Here is a 17,982-nt window from a genome sequence, read left to right as displayed (position 1 = left end):
GTAATCACAGGGTCCTTATAAGATGGAAGCAAGAGAGTCAAAGTCATGAGAGGGGGTGTGGCAATGAAAGCAGATATTGGAGTAAGGCACTTTGAGGATGGAAGAAGGGGCCAGGAGCCAAGGAATGCAGGTGGCCTTTGCATTCCGGAGAGGTAGGAAATAAAGAAAAAGTTAAAAAAATGGATTTTTCTCTTGATCCTCCAGAAGAAATGTAGTCCTGCTGACCCCTTGATTTTAGTCTCTACAAGCTATTTCAGACTTCTGACCTCCAGAACTGTATGATAATAAATTTGTGTTGTCTTAAGCCACAAAGTTTGTGGTAATTTGTTATAGCAGCAATAGGAAACTAATACAGATATCTATAGCACCTTCCTTCTACACCCACAACACTTCCAAGTCAAGTCAATGTGTCTACCAACCAAGTACCCTCTTGCCCCAAAGGGTGGTGAAAGGGACAGAAAGCTTCTCTGTAAGAACACTTCCCTCCCCACAAAAGATGATCTCCCCTAACTCCCTAACTCTTGTCTCCTTGGTCAGAACCTCTTTGGCACCTGGTGCAGAGCTGGCAGCTCAGTCAAGATCTGGCTCTTTCCCAACTGAGCTTAGAAACTTTGGTCTCCATAGGGCTCATAACTTTGTTCTCCACAGGGCCCTAATTCTGCCGTATTCCCTTTTTATTTTGTTATCTCTGAGAGGAAGCAAGAAAAGTCTCAATGGGTACCTCACAGCATCCTGTTACACTATTTCCACTTATCCCACAAAAAGGCATTGTTCAAGAAGGTTAAGACACATCATCACATTTAGTTGTCACTAAAACCAGTGATGTGCTTGTAAATGTTTAACAACTGGAGCGGAGGGGAGAACAGGACAGGAGGGGTGGGCTGATTCATAGCATTTGCTGCTTTCCATGGCATAGATATCCTGCCATAACCAGTTTCAAGCTATGACGTCAATGACTTGAAATTGGGAAGAGATGTGCAGTAACATACAATTATATAGTATTTTTATCATACTGAGACAATAATAATATAAATAACCTCAGGAGCACAAATAATAGTAAAATATAATAAAATAATTAGGAAGTGATGAATTTTGAGTATTTATTACCTTTTTATTCAATATAATTTACTTAATTGCAGGTTTACATATATTATATATATATATAACTTTTAATAATGTCTGTGTTTAACAACTAGGTAAAAAATTCTTGAAAACTCTGGAGTTAGCTCCAATGCACCATGGAAAAAGAAAAAACCCCAAATAGCTTTATTCTTTTACTAAAGCCCAGCAATAATGTTTCTTAAATTCAGGTTAGAAAGCAGAAAAGCCAAGATTCAAATCTAGATCCTCTAAATTCAAATTCTATGTTATCTCCACTGCATTTTGCTGCTATATCTTGTGTTGCAACACTATCAATGTAAGTTTTGTGACCAAAGATTTCTACTAAAATGTTCCCCCAATATGTTCTCTGACCAAAGGTTTCTACTGAAAGCCTGGGAAATAATCTCTCTCTTGGAAATTCATGATAAATATTAACCTATTATGTGTTATGAAAATTCTTGATGTAAACAAACCTCCTTAACTTGAACTTAATTAACCCAGTGTTTCCTGTATATGTACGTCTGACCAGGAACCTCCACTTCATCTGCTTTTTACAGTACCAATTGAATTCCAATAGCACTCAAGTTCTGGGAGACCCCTTTTATGGTACATATGCCCATTTCACTCGTGGTACTTGTTTCCTCTAAGGTTGTTGGAAACTTATTGACCACAGGAATTACACCCAGAACTATTCTTCTACCCTCCTCAGCACATGAGGGCTTAGTACAGCAGGGACTCTGCGCCATTCCTTTAATTGAACCAAATTCAAAGAAATGCCAGTCAGAAACAATGGAAATACAACATTTCCCTCTGTCGATAGTTTCTCTCTTGCCAGATAACAAAGACACTTTACTGATATATTTTAATTCAAGTTCATAATTTTCCCTAGCTATCATTATTATCTCCACTTTATGGATATTGAGCCCAGAAAGAAATTAAATCTTGCCTAATAAAGAATTGTTTTCATATTGTTGATTCTTCAGGTATAATTTAAATCAGTCAGCAACAGAGAGAAAATATTTGGAACTCTCAGATGAGGAGAATATGAATTCAGCTTCATTATCACAGCATTTAGGGCACACTTTTCCTACTAAGATTAAATTTTAAGAGCTTTGTCATGCACTTTAACATTCCCAATTGGATGTCAATCTGGCCTCCAGTGTTTCTGGATGTTAAATCATATGGCTTCCAACAGAAACGGCAACAGAAACGAACTGTCCTCCAGATATTTATCAAAGAGTATAACCCCAAACTCATACGCACTCAATATTTATCAGAAGCTTAGTTGAGACAAATAATATTCATGGTGGATTTCCTGAAAGATATGTAATAGAGTCCAACCCATTCCTTGTTAATTCCACCCTCCTTATTAAGGCAAAGTCTTATGAAGTTTAGAGAAAAACATGAAAAAGAATATATTATATCATATAGTATTGTGCTTTGTTACATTATACTGTATTTTATTATATGAATAAATAATTTTTGTTTTGTTTGCCTAATAAAATAAAAGCTTCTACTGACGTTAACTGATGAATTCTAGAGTTTTTCCTGCAAGGGAGCCCACAAAAGCTACTCTTGTTATGGACCTGAATTATCAAACTTTCATAAAACCAAATAACAGTCTGTTCATGGGACTAAAAAAAAAGTCGTATCTGCCCATCACCAACAGATGGCATCAGCAGTCACTTGCATAAATGTCACTTTAGACTAAGTAACTATAAAAGAGGATCTTTGAACCCTTTTTACTTGTAAATCAGGGAATTGCTATCTCATTCCTTGATGCACCTTCTGTCAAATTATTTCCAGATATCTCATCATTACAGTTGCCTGTCTCATGTTATATGCTACAAAGTTAAGTGTGACTGCAAAAATTTTATATAACAAGATAATTTATACTCTTTTAATATTGATCTAGGAAATGTTTTTATGTTGATAAAACATTAAAAAGAGATTCTATGAGTGTTCAAAATTATGTATTTGAAGAGTTAACTGAAAGAAGATTTTAAGAGACTGTTCACTTGTTCATTGTTTCCACAAATGTTTAGTAACACCTACAATGTGTCAAATACCATCACACCCAATTTCTGCAGACGGAGTTTTGCTTTTAGTAGATTTCGGTGCTTTCTACACTTCTTTCTCTTCTATGTTTGTTTTATAACCTTTTATCTTGTTGACTCATTTTTAACTTAAGAACTTTCTTGCTTACTTTTTTGTTATTTTTAACTTTTAATTGAAGGATAATATACATAAAGAAGCATGTACAACTCGTAAGGGTACCTGTTTATGAATCTTCAAAAAATGGACATATCCATGATGCCAGCACTCAAAGCAAAAAACAAAATCTTACCAACACCCTCAGAAGCCTACTTTGTGCCCCTTCCATCACCACCCTTCCTCCCAAGGGTAATCATTTATCCTGACCTCTACGAGCATAGATTAGTTTGGCCTTTTTTTTTATAATTTATATATAAATGGAATTATATTGTATGTACTCTTTTGCTTCATTTGCTCAACATTCTATTTGAGAACTTCATCCCAGGTGTACTGGTAAAGTTTTAACAACTGACTGACTTCAAGCTACTGGCATGAAGTCACTGATCAGAGTTGGGAAGTGATTGGTGGTAGCCAACTCCAGCACAACACTGAATTCATCATTGTTGCAGGTTCATTCTCATGATTATAGTGGCCAAAAAGTTACCATATCTAATTATAAGTGCCAATGTGTATTATCCTCAAAAAAGCTCACATCTAAGAAATCCATATGGGAAGTGATTAATTAGCTGTCTTTTTTTCTTGTTGTATTTTTCCAGCTGTCTTATATATAAATGAAGGCAGATTCTGGAACATTTGGGAGTTTTGTTTTCCACAATTTTATAAACCAAATCCAGCTGTTCCAAAATCATAGGTCCCACTTCTCACTGAGTCTTATATAAATGCATTCTCACATTAAACAATTAATTAAAAATTCAATTTTTAAAAAACTGCCCATGGGGGCCAGCCCGGTGGCGCAGGCGGTTAAGTGCGCACGTTCCGCTGTGGTGGCCCGGGGTTCGCCGGTTCGGATCCTGGGTGAGCACCGATGCACCGTTTGTTAGGCCATGCTGTGGCGGCGTCCCATATAAAGTAGAGGAAGATGGGCATGGATGTTAGCCCAGGGCCAGTCTTCCTCAGCAAAAAAGAGGAGGATTGGCATTGGATGTTAGCTCAGGGCTGGTCCTCCTCACAAAAAAAAAAAAAAAAAAAAAAAAAAACTGCCCATGGAAGAACAATCTGAATTGTGAGCTCCAATTTCTTTATATTGGTGAGCTCTGTATACTTGGACCCATCTTTGCTAGGTCTAGAACTAAGCCCATCCCATTTTTGAAGAGAAACATTTAATTTCTTACAAATTATATGATTAGTAGACACGATAACTATAAACATGAACAAATAATTTTATTTTCACTACAAAGTTATTTTTGAAACATTCGTTCATGATACTGCACAATGTTCTATTTATGAAGATCTATTGGAGAAATTTCTTTCCTGATTGTATTAATTCTGTCTCCTTCTTTTTGCACTGACTGCCAAAATCTGTAGGATAAATTGGTGGATGACTTCTAAGCAAAGTAACAGGACCTTGTGGCATGCATTTTGTGTTCAAACTTCACTCCTGTCTCCATCATATCTTCTCTATTCTGATTTTCCTTTGTCCCATTTCCTTCATGTAGTTATTTAATTTTTTAATCTATATTGTCAATTAAGTTAAGCCATCTATATTAATTATCTATTGTGTGTAGCAAAGCACCCAAAAACTTAGCAGCTCAGCACAACAAACATTTATTTTTTCACAGTTTCTATGAGTCAAAAATCTGGGACCAGCTGATGGTTCTGGCTCAGGATGGTCTTTCAGCAGGCTACATTCCAGGTGTCAACTGGGGCTGCAATCACCTGAGGTTCTTCTGGGGCTGGAGGTTCCCCATCCAAGCTCAGTCGCATGGCTGTCAGCTGGAGATCTCAGCTTCCCACTACATGAGCCTCTTCATAGGGCTGCTTACAACATGGCAGCTGGATTTCCCCAGAGGAAGAGGGAGGGAGGGAGGATGAGCCTAAAACAGAAGATCTTGTCTTTCATACCCCTGTGTTGGAAATGACATGCCATCTTCTCTGTGTGCTGTACCAGACCAACCTGGTCCAATGTGAGAAAGAATTACACAGAGTATGAACATCAGGAAGTGGGATCATTGGGGGCCATCTTAGAGGCTGGCTACCACATCCTCCAAATATTCTCTGAAACAATGTTAATATATGAAAGCATCAAATATGGGGGTGGGAGGAGAGAGAAACTTTGGATAACTTTATTGTAAGTGTAATTTTATGTCCATTCACGACTTATCTTATGGATTAACAGTCCTTAAGGCAACACAGACACCATACTTCAGAGGGGTGATGGTGGAGGGTAATGAAAAGAAGGAAGAATAAGGATTTGGGATTTTAACTGTCTTAGCAAACTGATGAACTTGTTAGAAAAAAAAAGAATACCAGTGAAAGTGATTTTATCACTTTGTACTGTACTGTACTGTAAGTATGTATTAACTAGGATGTTTTTGGTTTCAAGTGCTAGGAATCTCAACCCAAATTGTCTTAAGGAAAAAAGTGGGGTGTCTTATGTATGCTGACCCATGTAACTGAACAGTTTTGGTGAAGGATAGAGGGTAAAACTGGCTTTAAGTAGCACTTGTACAAGCTCAATTCTCTCTCTCTCTCTCTCTCTCTCTCTCTCTCTCTCTCTCTCTCTCTCTCAGAGATTCTCACACCTTAGCTGCAAGGGAGGCTGGGAATGTGGGTATCTGGCATTTTCATCTTCAGTAGTGGAGCCAGACTCTGTCTCATAATTTGAGGGATTCCCCAACAACCACAAGAAGTCAGCATAAGCTGCCATATAGGGGCTGCCCTAAATAACAACTTTAGAATGCCACCTGATCATGTGATTTGCAGCTCTGTTCACTGGGTGATCAAACAGCCACTTCCAAGCACCTTCTCTTGTGCTCCTCTCTGTGATCAAGACTAGAAAAATTGATCTGTTTTCCAGTCTCCTTCGCAGGTAGGTGTGGCCAAAAACACAACTAATGAAGCGTAGCATCAGATTTCTAGGAGGGGAGAAGGTGCTGCTGACCTTCAGTTCTTCTTCTGCCTTGTGTACATACATCATTGATGTTACAGCTGGAGCTGTAGATCCCATTTGGAGACCATGAGACAAAAAATGTGAGACTGAAAGGCAGCAGAGGGAAGAAGGGCCAAGCTAGCTTCCTAGTAGTGCCAATGAGCAGCTCAACCAATGTTACCACCAACCACCCGCTCTCAGATTGCTTGTTATGAGAGGTAAATGAACCCCTATTTGACTAAGCCATCTTTAAGGTAGAGTGAATGTAACTTACAGACAAATATATACTTTAATCAAAACAGGTGGAGTCCCAGGATAGAAACTAAAAGACCATCAAACTGAGCCAGGGCCGTAGGACAGGGGTCAAGCATCCTGGAAGGTGGTTTCCCTAACATGTGAGCTGTTCCACCACTTCCATCTCAGCATTCAGCCAGAAGCTGCTTTCCCAAAGAACAACAGGCCTTGTGACCCAGAAAAAACAAAGGAATACACACACAACAGTCCTGGGGGCTGTGTTAGTGCTGGAAATGCAGATTTACTGACAGCAATTGTGTGACATCTAAAGAGCTAAGAGACTGGGAGAGGGCTTATAAAACCATGATCTGGAAAGGAGAAATGGATTAAGGAAAGTGATCAGCCTCTGATGTATCATTTTATCATCTTCTTCCCTGACCATATGCTCAGGCAATTATAGCCCTGGGAAGTATTTATTACAGGAAAAGAATAAAACAATCTGAAATGCTGGTGCCTTGAAGAAGGGCTGGCTATCCAGATATCAGGGAGCAGAGCTGAGCATGACTTAGCAAAGCAGCACACTTATAAAAATTATGAAACTAAATTCTGCAAAGGATAAGTAGTTATCAAAAGGCATCAAACTGAGCCTTCACAGAGCATCAAGTAGTGGATCTAATTTTAAAGAGAGCTGTAAAGATTTGGAGGAGGATTCAGGAAAAAACAATAAAGATGACCAAGTTAGGAAAATATTTAATTTTTAAAAGGCTAAAACAATTGTGTCTATTGTGCCCAGAGAAAAGAAGGAGGCTGTAGTATGATTTAAACAATCACCTCTAAGCTTATGCTGTGCTGTTATAACAAAATCAGGATGCTATTCAATTCTGCTCCTTTTCCTTGGGAGTCAGAACTTCATAAAATCATCGCTTGGGGTGTGCATCTGTTGGTGTTTTGCTTCCTCGGGAAAATCATTCTCTCCTTCCTTGGGGAAGAGTGACTCACCAAGATGTAATGACAGCTTCTCATCTCACCTACTGGAGAGTTTCTAAGAAATTAGTCTTGTGTTTCTAAGAACTACTCCTGCTTTAATGTAGAGAGAATGTCACCATGTTTTCTGTGCTTTGCACCATTGAGGATAAAAATCTAAAGAGGAATGGCATGAAAACACAGAGGCGGCTGGAGGGAAAGATTAGGAGATGGGGAGCATATCTGATACTGTGACCTGGAAGATGTCATAGCAGACTCCTGGGATGGAATACCTGACCCTGAAAGGGACATCCTGCAAAGGTCCAGAAGCCCTACAGAACTAACTCCAGCACTGTGGTGGCCTGGTGAAAACAGAGCCCCATGGGACTGGAACCAGCTACCTCCCTAAACCTCAGGATCCCTCCTGGCCAGCTGCTAACCATTAGGTGAGTGGGACTGGTGGTCCTCAGGTTTGAGTCCACACACACCAATAATTTAGAATCCCCCTCAGGAGTCATGCCTCCCACACTCAGCGCTAAGGCCCGGAGGGACGTACCAGCTGGGGTGGGAGCATCTCTCATACATGACTCTGAGGCTGAACTGGGACACCTAGAGCTGGAAACGAGGGAGAGAGGACATGCCTGAGACCAAATAAAAGAGGAACTCCTATTAAAATGTAATCTCTGAATTTAGGCTAAACGTAAAGAAAGTCCTGACAGTGAGCAACTGGCAAACATTAAAATGCATCACAGAGATGTAAGTTATTTTTCTTGGAAAGTCTTTAAAAATAGATTGTAGGGGTTAGTGTAATCCTACTTCTTGGCAGATGAATATCCTAGATGGTTTCTCTTAGTTGTTTTCCTTATTTAAACCAAATAAGTATTATGTATTTATATTTTACTTCCTTCCAAAAAAGATTTGAGGTGACTCACAGAAATGCATATAATATTACAAAAAGATAAGAATACAAAGAAATTATGGTGAAAGAAATATTCATGTGCAGTGGTAAGACAAATTTCAAACAAAAGTAAAGGAAGGAAATAGGTTGACTTTTTCTTTGCTAGGAGAGTAAATCATGCCAACAGAAATAGCCGATCAATTTGTGGTGAGAAGTTCATTGCAGTGGAGTGTCCCTGAGAAATTAGTAAACTTGGGCAAACTGTCTGCAGTACTCTTGAAAGCGCTTCCTCACTCTCCATCCATCACTGATTAAATACACAGAACTACAGTGCTCTGAAAGAACATGACTTGTCAAGGCACCTAGACATAATTCTCCTGTTTGGTCTAAAAACTAGTAAGTAACCAGAGATTCATGCCATAGAACATGATCCTCAATTCCCAAGACACTCAGTCCAGGTCATGGGAGGCCACCAAATACGGTCACAAGTGCCTCATCTCTTAGTTTATTGTCTCACCTGTTTTCCTCCCTTCTCTATCTGTGTCACTTTCTTTCAGAGAGAGGCCCTGATCAATAGCCTGCCTTAAAACACAGGGAAATTGAGCCAGACAATATTCTAGAACCTCTTTATTTTTTGTTAATAAAGGGAATGAACAAACAACAAACCAGTAAGAAGAAACTGAATTATAGACTAGTTAATTGCTGAATTAATCAATCATAAAGAGTGGGGAATAAAACAAGGGATTGGGCTTGTCTGAGCTGGCATTCATTCAGTAGTGTGTTGCCTCAGACCCTTTTAATCCTTCATTCCCTTTCTCCACATCATGCTTGCATCAGCCCCCAGCAGTGAGCTGATCACCAGATGCTTCCCAATGCCTGCTCCTGGGGAACCGTACTCACAGCATTCCTCCTGTTTGAAATGCTTCTCTCCTCCTTTCTCATCACCTCACCCCAACCCCTTTCTTCAAGACTTATTCCTTCCAAAGACTTATTCCTTCCAAAAATCTCCTTCATGTCCAAAGCCACTGTGATTAGTCTTTTTACTGAATTCTTACAGCATTTGGTCAGTTCCTCACAATTTAATACTTACTCAGCTATTGCCTTGAACTTTTCTTTAGTTGTTTCATTTATATAAGTCTTCTTTTTCCCAAAAGCATCATACACTCATCAGGGTTAGATCCCCATAGCCAGACAACGTCTAAATGTTTCCATCAGGCCCATTTAATCAGGCCCAGCAAGCCCAGGACTTGGCTGTGAGCTGGATAAGAAAATGAGCAAGAATCCTATTAGAGGAAATGTGCTTTGGAAACACAGACTGAAATGTGAAGTAATTTTCCTTCTTCTTCCCCCACCCTTCCCCTTCTCTTCACTGTCAATATTAAGTGTCTAATCTTTTTAATGCTAATGCTAAGTGGCCCAAATTGTAGCAAATCCATCAGTAGTGAAATGTTGCTCCACTCTATGATCCTGAACCTGCTGGGAATGATGACAGTGGCTGAGGCTTTCATGCAGTTATTTTGCAAGTACATCACCAGTCTTGTCTGTGCGCCTTCTGCCTCCGGGCTCTGCATCGCTGAGAAAAACATTTCCCTACAGATGACTCATCTCCCTTTGGTCAACGTCCCAATCCTTTTGCTGCGGGTTTCTAACAATTTCATAGTAGCATATGTTTTATATCTCGGTCTTAGGCACGGGCTCTACAATAAAGGAGTTCATTAGTTTATCTATCCAGAAAATGTCAGTATTCTGAAGGTGGGTGGCTTTTGAAAAAAAATTTAAAAGAGGGTATGAAAGGGTAAGTCTTTCTTCCATGAGTATTAGCTCTGATTTAAAATAAAATCTGCTAGTAATTACGATTAGGTGTTTCATTTTATCTCTTTCAGAAAATGGACATTTTTGATCCTCAAAGTTTAGTTTCAAAGTGTTATGTACTAGGAAGCTTTTCAACTTTTGATTTTTTTTTCCTTTGATTTTCTGAGTGTCCTGGCATATGTATTGGTTTATATTCTCCCCCTATTCCCCACAGGAAATATAGACTTCTAAGGTATAATTTAGAAAGGAGAACTATTGATAAAATTTCTGCTCAGAAAATCATATAAATATGAACTCTGCTTGTTTCATAGCTTTAGAAAACAGTGACACAGACAATTCTTAGGTATTAAGAGACATTCGCTTCCTGAGTCCTTACCGAACTTCAGCCATAAGATGAGGACTCCTTCAACTTTCTAGAACTGTGGCTACAAATCTCTCTGCATCTATAGCCAATCTTCCCTCTTTCCTTTCCCTTAAAATAGAAAAGTGTCCTTCAGCTAACCAAAGCCTAATCCTTCCTCACACATTCTAAATCCCATTTCTTCTTCCTTCTCAGAGATAAGATCTCAGAGCTCTAACTCCAGCCACTGTATCTTCAACCTCTCCCTCACTACGGATTGCTTCCCATCAACATTCTAACATAATAAATTTGCTGTATTTAAAATAAAAACAACAATAAAAGCAACTACTTTCACTTGCTTCTTTTCTTCTCTCTAGACAATCTCATCCACCCAGTCTGAAATACCTACAACTTCCAATACTATATCTTCAGCCAAGCCTCTCTTCCTATGCTGACTGTCCTATTGTCATCGCAACTTACACATCTCACAAGACATCTCAAGCTTGTCCAAAACTGTACTCGTGATCTTTGTCCAACTATTCTCCATCTCGTGTTTACTATCTCAGGAAATGATGCCACCTATTTATTCAAGCCAGAGGCCTAGAAAGGATTTTTATCACAGCCCTCTCTTTCACCTTTCAAACATTTTCACCTTTCCACCCTCAGACACTCACCTAGTGTTGTACATTCTACATTTTGAACACAGCTCAAATCAGTTCACTTGTCTCCATCTCAATTGCTAAAAAAGGAACCCAAGCTACCAATATCCCCTGATCAGTATTTCTTCAACAGCCCCTGAAACAAATGCTGTGTGCATTTCTTCATTGCCTTGTCATTGGGAACTGAGACCCAAGGATGAGGACTTAAAAATGCAAAGCAGTCCCATGATAGAAAGAGCCACAAATAATTGAGGGCCAGACACCCCCTCCAATTATTAAGTGATAGCTGAACTGATCTGCTATGTTCAAATATTATCCCCATCCTTGTAAGCAAAAGACTAGGGAAGTGAAAGACAAGAAAATCATTCAATAGATGGTAAGCCTACAGGGAAGTAATGTGGCCTGTTCCTCCTCTCTCTAGCAGAGAAGAAAAGAGAAGAGGATTCCTTTTCCCCACGCTCCAAAGTAAAGTGAGGGTGGGTCCAAGAAAATCATTCAGAGACATTGGGAAGGTCTGTAAGAGGAAAAGTGGGTAAGTCTAAGTTCAACAGCATAAAAATAGAAACCAATATAGCTAGTTTAATGACGAAGAGTAGTTACAGAGGCATAAATGGTTTACACAGTCATTGTTAGGGCAGATAAAAAACTCTAGGGTATGTCCAGGAAACCACACTGCAGAGAGCCAGACTGCCAAGTGATCAAGAAGCTGTATGAATCGGAACGCATGCTACATCTGCTAATTCCATTAACACAGCACCTCCTCTGCGATCCATTTAAGCAAGAATGGATGTCTGAGACTTCCTCTCCTTTCCACATGACTTCATTCTCAAGCTAGAGAATAATACACATAGTATGAGCATATTTACATTTTTGTTTGTAAGGACAAAGTTCTGAAAGGTTATATTTAATGATTGTATACTTTGAGAGTGACGTCAACAAGGTGGCTGAATAGAAAGTCCCTCGCTCATTTTCTTCCACAGTAACAATAATTTGGCAGCCAGCCACAGATAAAAGTGTCTCTGTGAGGGTTTTGGGATCCAGGTTGGAAGCTGTAAAACCCCACTGGAGACAAGGCCAAAGAAGGCCTTTTTGAGAATGTAGGTCCATGCCCGGATGGCAGGCTCGCCGACTGTGGGCCCAACTTCAGAACCAGAAACAGTCCCAACCCCTGGTGGACATGGCTATAGCCTGGTTTGGCCTTCATCTTGCCACCAGCACTATCTACCATGTGACCCAGGAGGAGTTACGCCCACCGGTGCCTCAGGTACCGGCCCGCCAACCTCAGTCCAACTGTGGATCTAAAAACATCCCTTGTTTTTATAGATCTAAAACCATCCCAAGTTACTTGACTCCCAGGTACAGTTCAGGAGCAGCCCTGCCCCCGAACAGACCCGGTGGGAGACATGCCTGTCCATGCCCCCAGAAGCAGGCCTGTAGATCTCAGTTCTGGCTGTGGACCCTGAAACAGTCCTGTGGCTCAGTTCCAGCACCTCTCAGCTTTAGTCTAAGGTTAATCCTACCTGCCCAGGGACCCACCCACTGCCCCAGTGAGAACCCTCTCAGGGATTTGGCAAGAGTTACACCATCTGCACACCTGGTAACAGGCCTGCCATGTGCAAATCCAACTATAGACCTTGAAGGAGGCCCTTGTCACAGCACCAGCCCTACTGATGAAGGCCCTAGAGGCAGTTTTGTCAACCCAGGCATCAAAGAGAATCCACACACATCTGAGCGCCTGGTCACAGGCCCACCATCTAAGGATGAACGAATAAAGAAGATTTGCTGTATATACACAATGGAATATTACTTAGCCATAAAAAAGAAGGAAATCCTGCCATTTGCAACAACATGGATAAATCTGGAGAAAATTTTGCTAAGTGAAATAAGCCAGACACAGAAAGATAAATACTGCATGATCTTACTTATATATGGAATCTAAAAATGTTGAACTCATAAAGGCTGACAGTAGAATGGTGGTTGCCAGGGGATGGGGATTAGGGAAATAAAAGATGTTTTTCAAAGAATCCAAACTTTCAGTTATAAGATGAATAAGTTCTAGGGATCTAGTGTACAAAATGATGACTATAGTTAATAATATTGTATTATATACTTGAAATTTGCTAAGAGAGTAAATCTTAAGTGTTCTCATCACAAAAAAAAGATAAATATGTGAGGCAATGGATGTGTTAACTTGATTGTGATAATCATTTTACAATGTATACATCTATCCAATCATCATGTCATACACTTTAAGTATATACAATTTTTATTTGTCAATTATACCTTAATAAAGCTCAAAAAATAAATAAATAAATCTATAGTCCGCTTTAAGAAAAAGATTGTATACTTTAAATTTTTTCTGAAGAAAAATATGGCAGAGAATACACAAATATGAATGCAGTTGTATTTGCAAGCAGCCATAATAAGTGATTTTTTCTTCACTTTTTGTTTCTGTTTTCAAAACTTTCAGAAATTTGTTCATATTTTTATTAATTTTAAAAATTATTGATGACATATAAATGATTCTTAATAAAAATCCAAGAAAATTTCCAAGGGAGAGTACACATTCACTCTTTAGGGAAACCCTCAATAATTTAAAATCTTTATGGAAAGACCCATGAGGTGGCCTTAGGTCTAACTCTCAGCACAAGTTCTCTGGAATTTATTTGTCATGGTATTTTAATACGGTGTTGTTTTTCCTACTGTTGGGATATACAGTCTTTTGATCCCCACTTGACAGCATAAGAAAGGGCCTTGGGCCTGGGACATTTCCTTACCAAGAGATAAAGAGCCCTCACAGCCTGTGCGGGGCTTATCACCTTGTGAGGGAATGTCTGTCCCTGTTTCAGACTCAACGTGTTCCTCTTTGTTCTGCTTAAGCACATGTGTCAATGGCCATTGGGCACGCCCCCAGTTTTCTGTATTTCAGACCCCACAGAGGAGGAGTCAGATCCCTCTACTGCAGCATGAGGTAGGGGGTGTGCAGCTACATCACCTGTGTCGGCTCCGGAGTAGATCCTCTGGTCATGGGAATGGACGCACCACAAGGGACTGGATCTTGTGCACTCTCTTTCTCCTCCTGCTGTAAGTAAATGCTATGCCACTTGAGCTTGGTGTATATATTGTCTCTTCTCAGTGGCCCAAAATCTTTACGGAATGCCTACATGTGCCACAAGTTGTGCTTAAAAATAGGGAAATGGATAGTCAACAAGACAGTCTCTTCCCTCAAGGAGCTTTCATTTTAGAGAAGGAAGCCTATGCTATGCTATAAAGGGACAATCCACAGGTTATCATGGGAGTGCAAAGGAAGAGTATCTACCCAGAGTTGGTGTGGAATGAGTTGTGCAGCAAAGATTCCTAGAGATGGCTCCTGGAGGAGCCAAGGTTGTGCTAGGCTTGTGCAAAGGCCATAGCAAGAGTGGGCAAGGCTGCTTGACAAAATGTGAGGAGTGGCTGAAAGTAAGATTGGGAAAGCCAAACCTCCAGTGGGTAGGGCAGGTCATGGAGGGTGTGTTAAGGCATTTGAACTTGATTCAGAGAGTAAGAGGGATTCATTGAAAGGTTTTAAATAATTAAAGAAAACTGATTGGTGATTTGGAAAAACCACTACTATGGGGAGAATAGATAAGAAGGGGAAAGATAAAGACAAAGGCATGGAGAAGACTCAACAGATTTGAGAGGTGTTAAATGGGCAGAATGCGCAGGACTTATGATTAATTGAGTGTAGTGCACGAAGGCAAAGGACTCAGAATGATTTCTAGATTCTTGGTATGTGTCCATCCTAATTGACAGAGTCTGTCAGAATCTGAACTGGGCTTAAAACTGTGCCCTCTGCTTTCATCCGTAAAATAGTTAATCCAATAGTTCCAGTTGCTCTTATTTTTATTTTTAAAATTCCTGTATCTCTTATTGATTACCTTGGGAGACTGAATCGAACTTCACCTGCATTATGTTCTCAATTATTACAAAGGAATAAAGTTGGTTACTTTCGGATTAGGTGGAAATGAGCTCACCTTGGGCTTCTTAGATGAATAAACTGATTTTTTAAAAAAATAGAAATTATTCTTTATGTTAGTATGTTTTATCTATACTTAGAAAACACAAATTTTGAATTAATTTACCGAATTTCCTGTTTCCTTTTATAGTGCTCTCAAATATATGTGATTCTTGAAGTTTTTAAAATCCTGTTGGCTCAGACCAAGAAGGCATAGTCTTTCCTGGAGAGCACACAGAATTTATTGTGTGTACAAACACATCTGTTTCCTAGTTTACACTGGCTACCTCCCTGTTCCTCCTGGGCTTTTGCACATATAACAGTAATTTATTAAATATAATAGTATTAATTCTCTACCTGCTGTGTAAGGAGCCTTCCTTTTGGTGTTCTGGAGAAATAGAAAGGAACTAGAAACAAGTCTTGTACTGTTTCTAATGTGAGTTTATCGTTTGACTGGTAAAGCTATGCAAGGAGTGCTACCTCAACCTGGGACCTGATCTCTGAGGTAAAGGGACTCTGAGCAGGTGAGTACCGTCCAGATGTGAAGTGCAGGGTGCTCCCTGTATAAAGCAAACTCATGTGAGATAAGGTTATGACACCGGATGGGAGTGGATACCAGAACAATGGGAGATCGCACATTAATCCCTCACCCAAATTAATCCAATCTCACTGCAAGTGCTGAGTCCTTAAGTAGAAAAATAGGACCATGTCCCATGGCCATTGGTTTTATTCAATCCTGGCCATTTGCCTAGAGGCCCAACTGTTAAACACGTTAAACCAGAAACGTTTAATTGCACCAAATGCTGGAATGCAGTTTTTGCAATCTTACTTTCTGGGTCTTATGAAATCATTATCTCTGATTTAGCCAAAGACTAACATTTATTTTGTTCTTCTAAGAAAGTTTTAAATTTGTAAGAGTCTCTTAACAAATATTATTGGCAAAATTTTTTTAAAAAGTTCTTATACATCAAACCAAACTTAATACCAACTAATACCTATTCAGAATAGAATTAATATAATTTTTTAACATGAACTGTAAGTACAAGTGGCTCTTGGCATATGTTCTCTGTTTTGCATTTTGTAGCTTTAAAAATATTGCCTGAAATGGAATGTCATTATTAATATTTTCTTGCTCATATGACGGGAATATCAAAATTCATGTAATGGCTGAGCATACATTCTCCATTTTGTATTTTGTGACTTTAAAAATATTGTCTGAAATGGAATGTCATTAGTAACATTTCCTTGCTTATATACTGGGAATATCAAAATTCATGTAATAGGATTGAACAGGACTCTTTTTATTGTCTCAGATTTCTATCAAAGCTGAGAAAAATAGACATCAATTACCTGCACATTCTAAAGAGAGAGATAGACCTATCCAGGCATAACTTATTAAAGATGTTTTCTTAAAAAATCTACCATCCAGGGGCTGGCCCAGTTGTGTAGTGGTTAAGTTCGCGTGCTCTGCTTCAGTGGCCCAGGGTTTGCAGGTTCAGATCCCAGGTGCAGACCTACGCACCACTTATCAAGCCATGCTGTGGTGGCGTCCCACATACAAAATAGAGGAAGATGGGCACAGATGTTAGCTCAGGGCCAATCTTCCTCACCAAAAAAAAAAAAAAAAAACCTACCATCCCCAACAGCCTATATAAAAGAAAACTAGAGTTCAGTGGAGTGAATTTAATTGACAGAAATTTATAAGAGTAGTTAATGCTTTACCCTTTCTCTTCTCCTCCCTGGAGAAAGTTGCTTCCATCCACCACCTCATCACAAACAAATGATAGAGTCACTGAAAGAACCACACTTGGAGATCAGGGGTACTTACAAGACAAGACTGGCTCTCACTCTCAGTCTAATGTTTGCTGAGCTCCTGAGACTCTCCCCATGGGGCACAGTGAGAGGGTTCCTGAAGAACCTGTCTTTGGTCCCAGGAGTTTGGAAGCATTTGGAAACTCAGAGTGTGATGCTGAGGCACACATCTGTCTGGAGCCACTTGAGATGGCATTGCAAGGAGAAAAGCAAGCAGTGGGAGCTGATTGCCCTTCCATCTTGTGGCTGGGTAAGTATGTGTGAGTTTACCGTCCTGGCAGGCGAGCACACATGAGCTCTATTGATGGTCTGCCTTACAGGATGAGAGGACCCTAGAGTGGGAGTCTGAGAGTGGTACTGTTAGAGGCAGAAGCTGAGGCAGATTCTCAGGAGATCAATTATATGAGGAGTGAGTGCATCACTATGGAGCTTTCCATGGAGACCCCAAAGTAACCACCAATTCACCCTAAATAAGAGAGAGTCAGGACAAGATGGCTTAGACTCATTTCTCCCTGCTCCTCTCCACTAAGTACAACTATAAACCCTGGAAATAATGTAAGAGGAACCCAAAAGAGAATTCTGAATATGGTAAGAGGAAGGTGAACTGGTTTTGGACCTAGGACTAGAGGAACAACACAAAAGTAGGTTATCTTATGTCCTCCCACTTAACAGAAGAAAGTGCCCCCAACTCCGCATTTTCTAATACTCAACCTAGCAACAGAAGGCATCTGGGTAGATTCATTTTTCCCCTGACATGCATAGGAGTCCTTGCAACAGCATCAGGCAAGCATCCCTATACCGCCACGCCATGGGCAAGGGTGATCAATGGGGGAGCCCTGTCAGCAAAAAGTGGGAAAGCATTCTTTTTCCCCATCGCATCTGAAACTTCCATTCTGCTTTGAGACACACCCAGTCAAGAAAATGAATTCAACAAGAGAGACACAGCTATAACAAATGTCCTGGTCCAGTAAACCTTCTTGTCCACATGGGCCTGAGTCTTCCTCCCTCTACCCAGGGAAATATCAT

Source organism: Diceros bicornis, chromosome 11 (assembly GCF_020826845.1).
Source record: "Diceros bicornis minor isolate mBicDic1 chromosome 11, mDicBic1.mat.cur, whole genome shotgun sequence".
Lineage (NCBI taxonomy): Eukaryota > Metazoa > Chordata > Mammalia > Perissodactyla > Rhinocerotidae > Diceros > Diceros bicornis.
Note: the sequence above shows the minus strand (reverse complement) of the source record.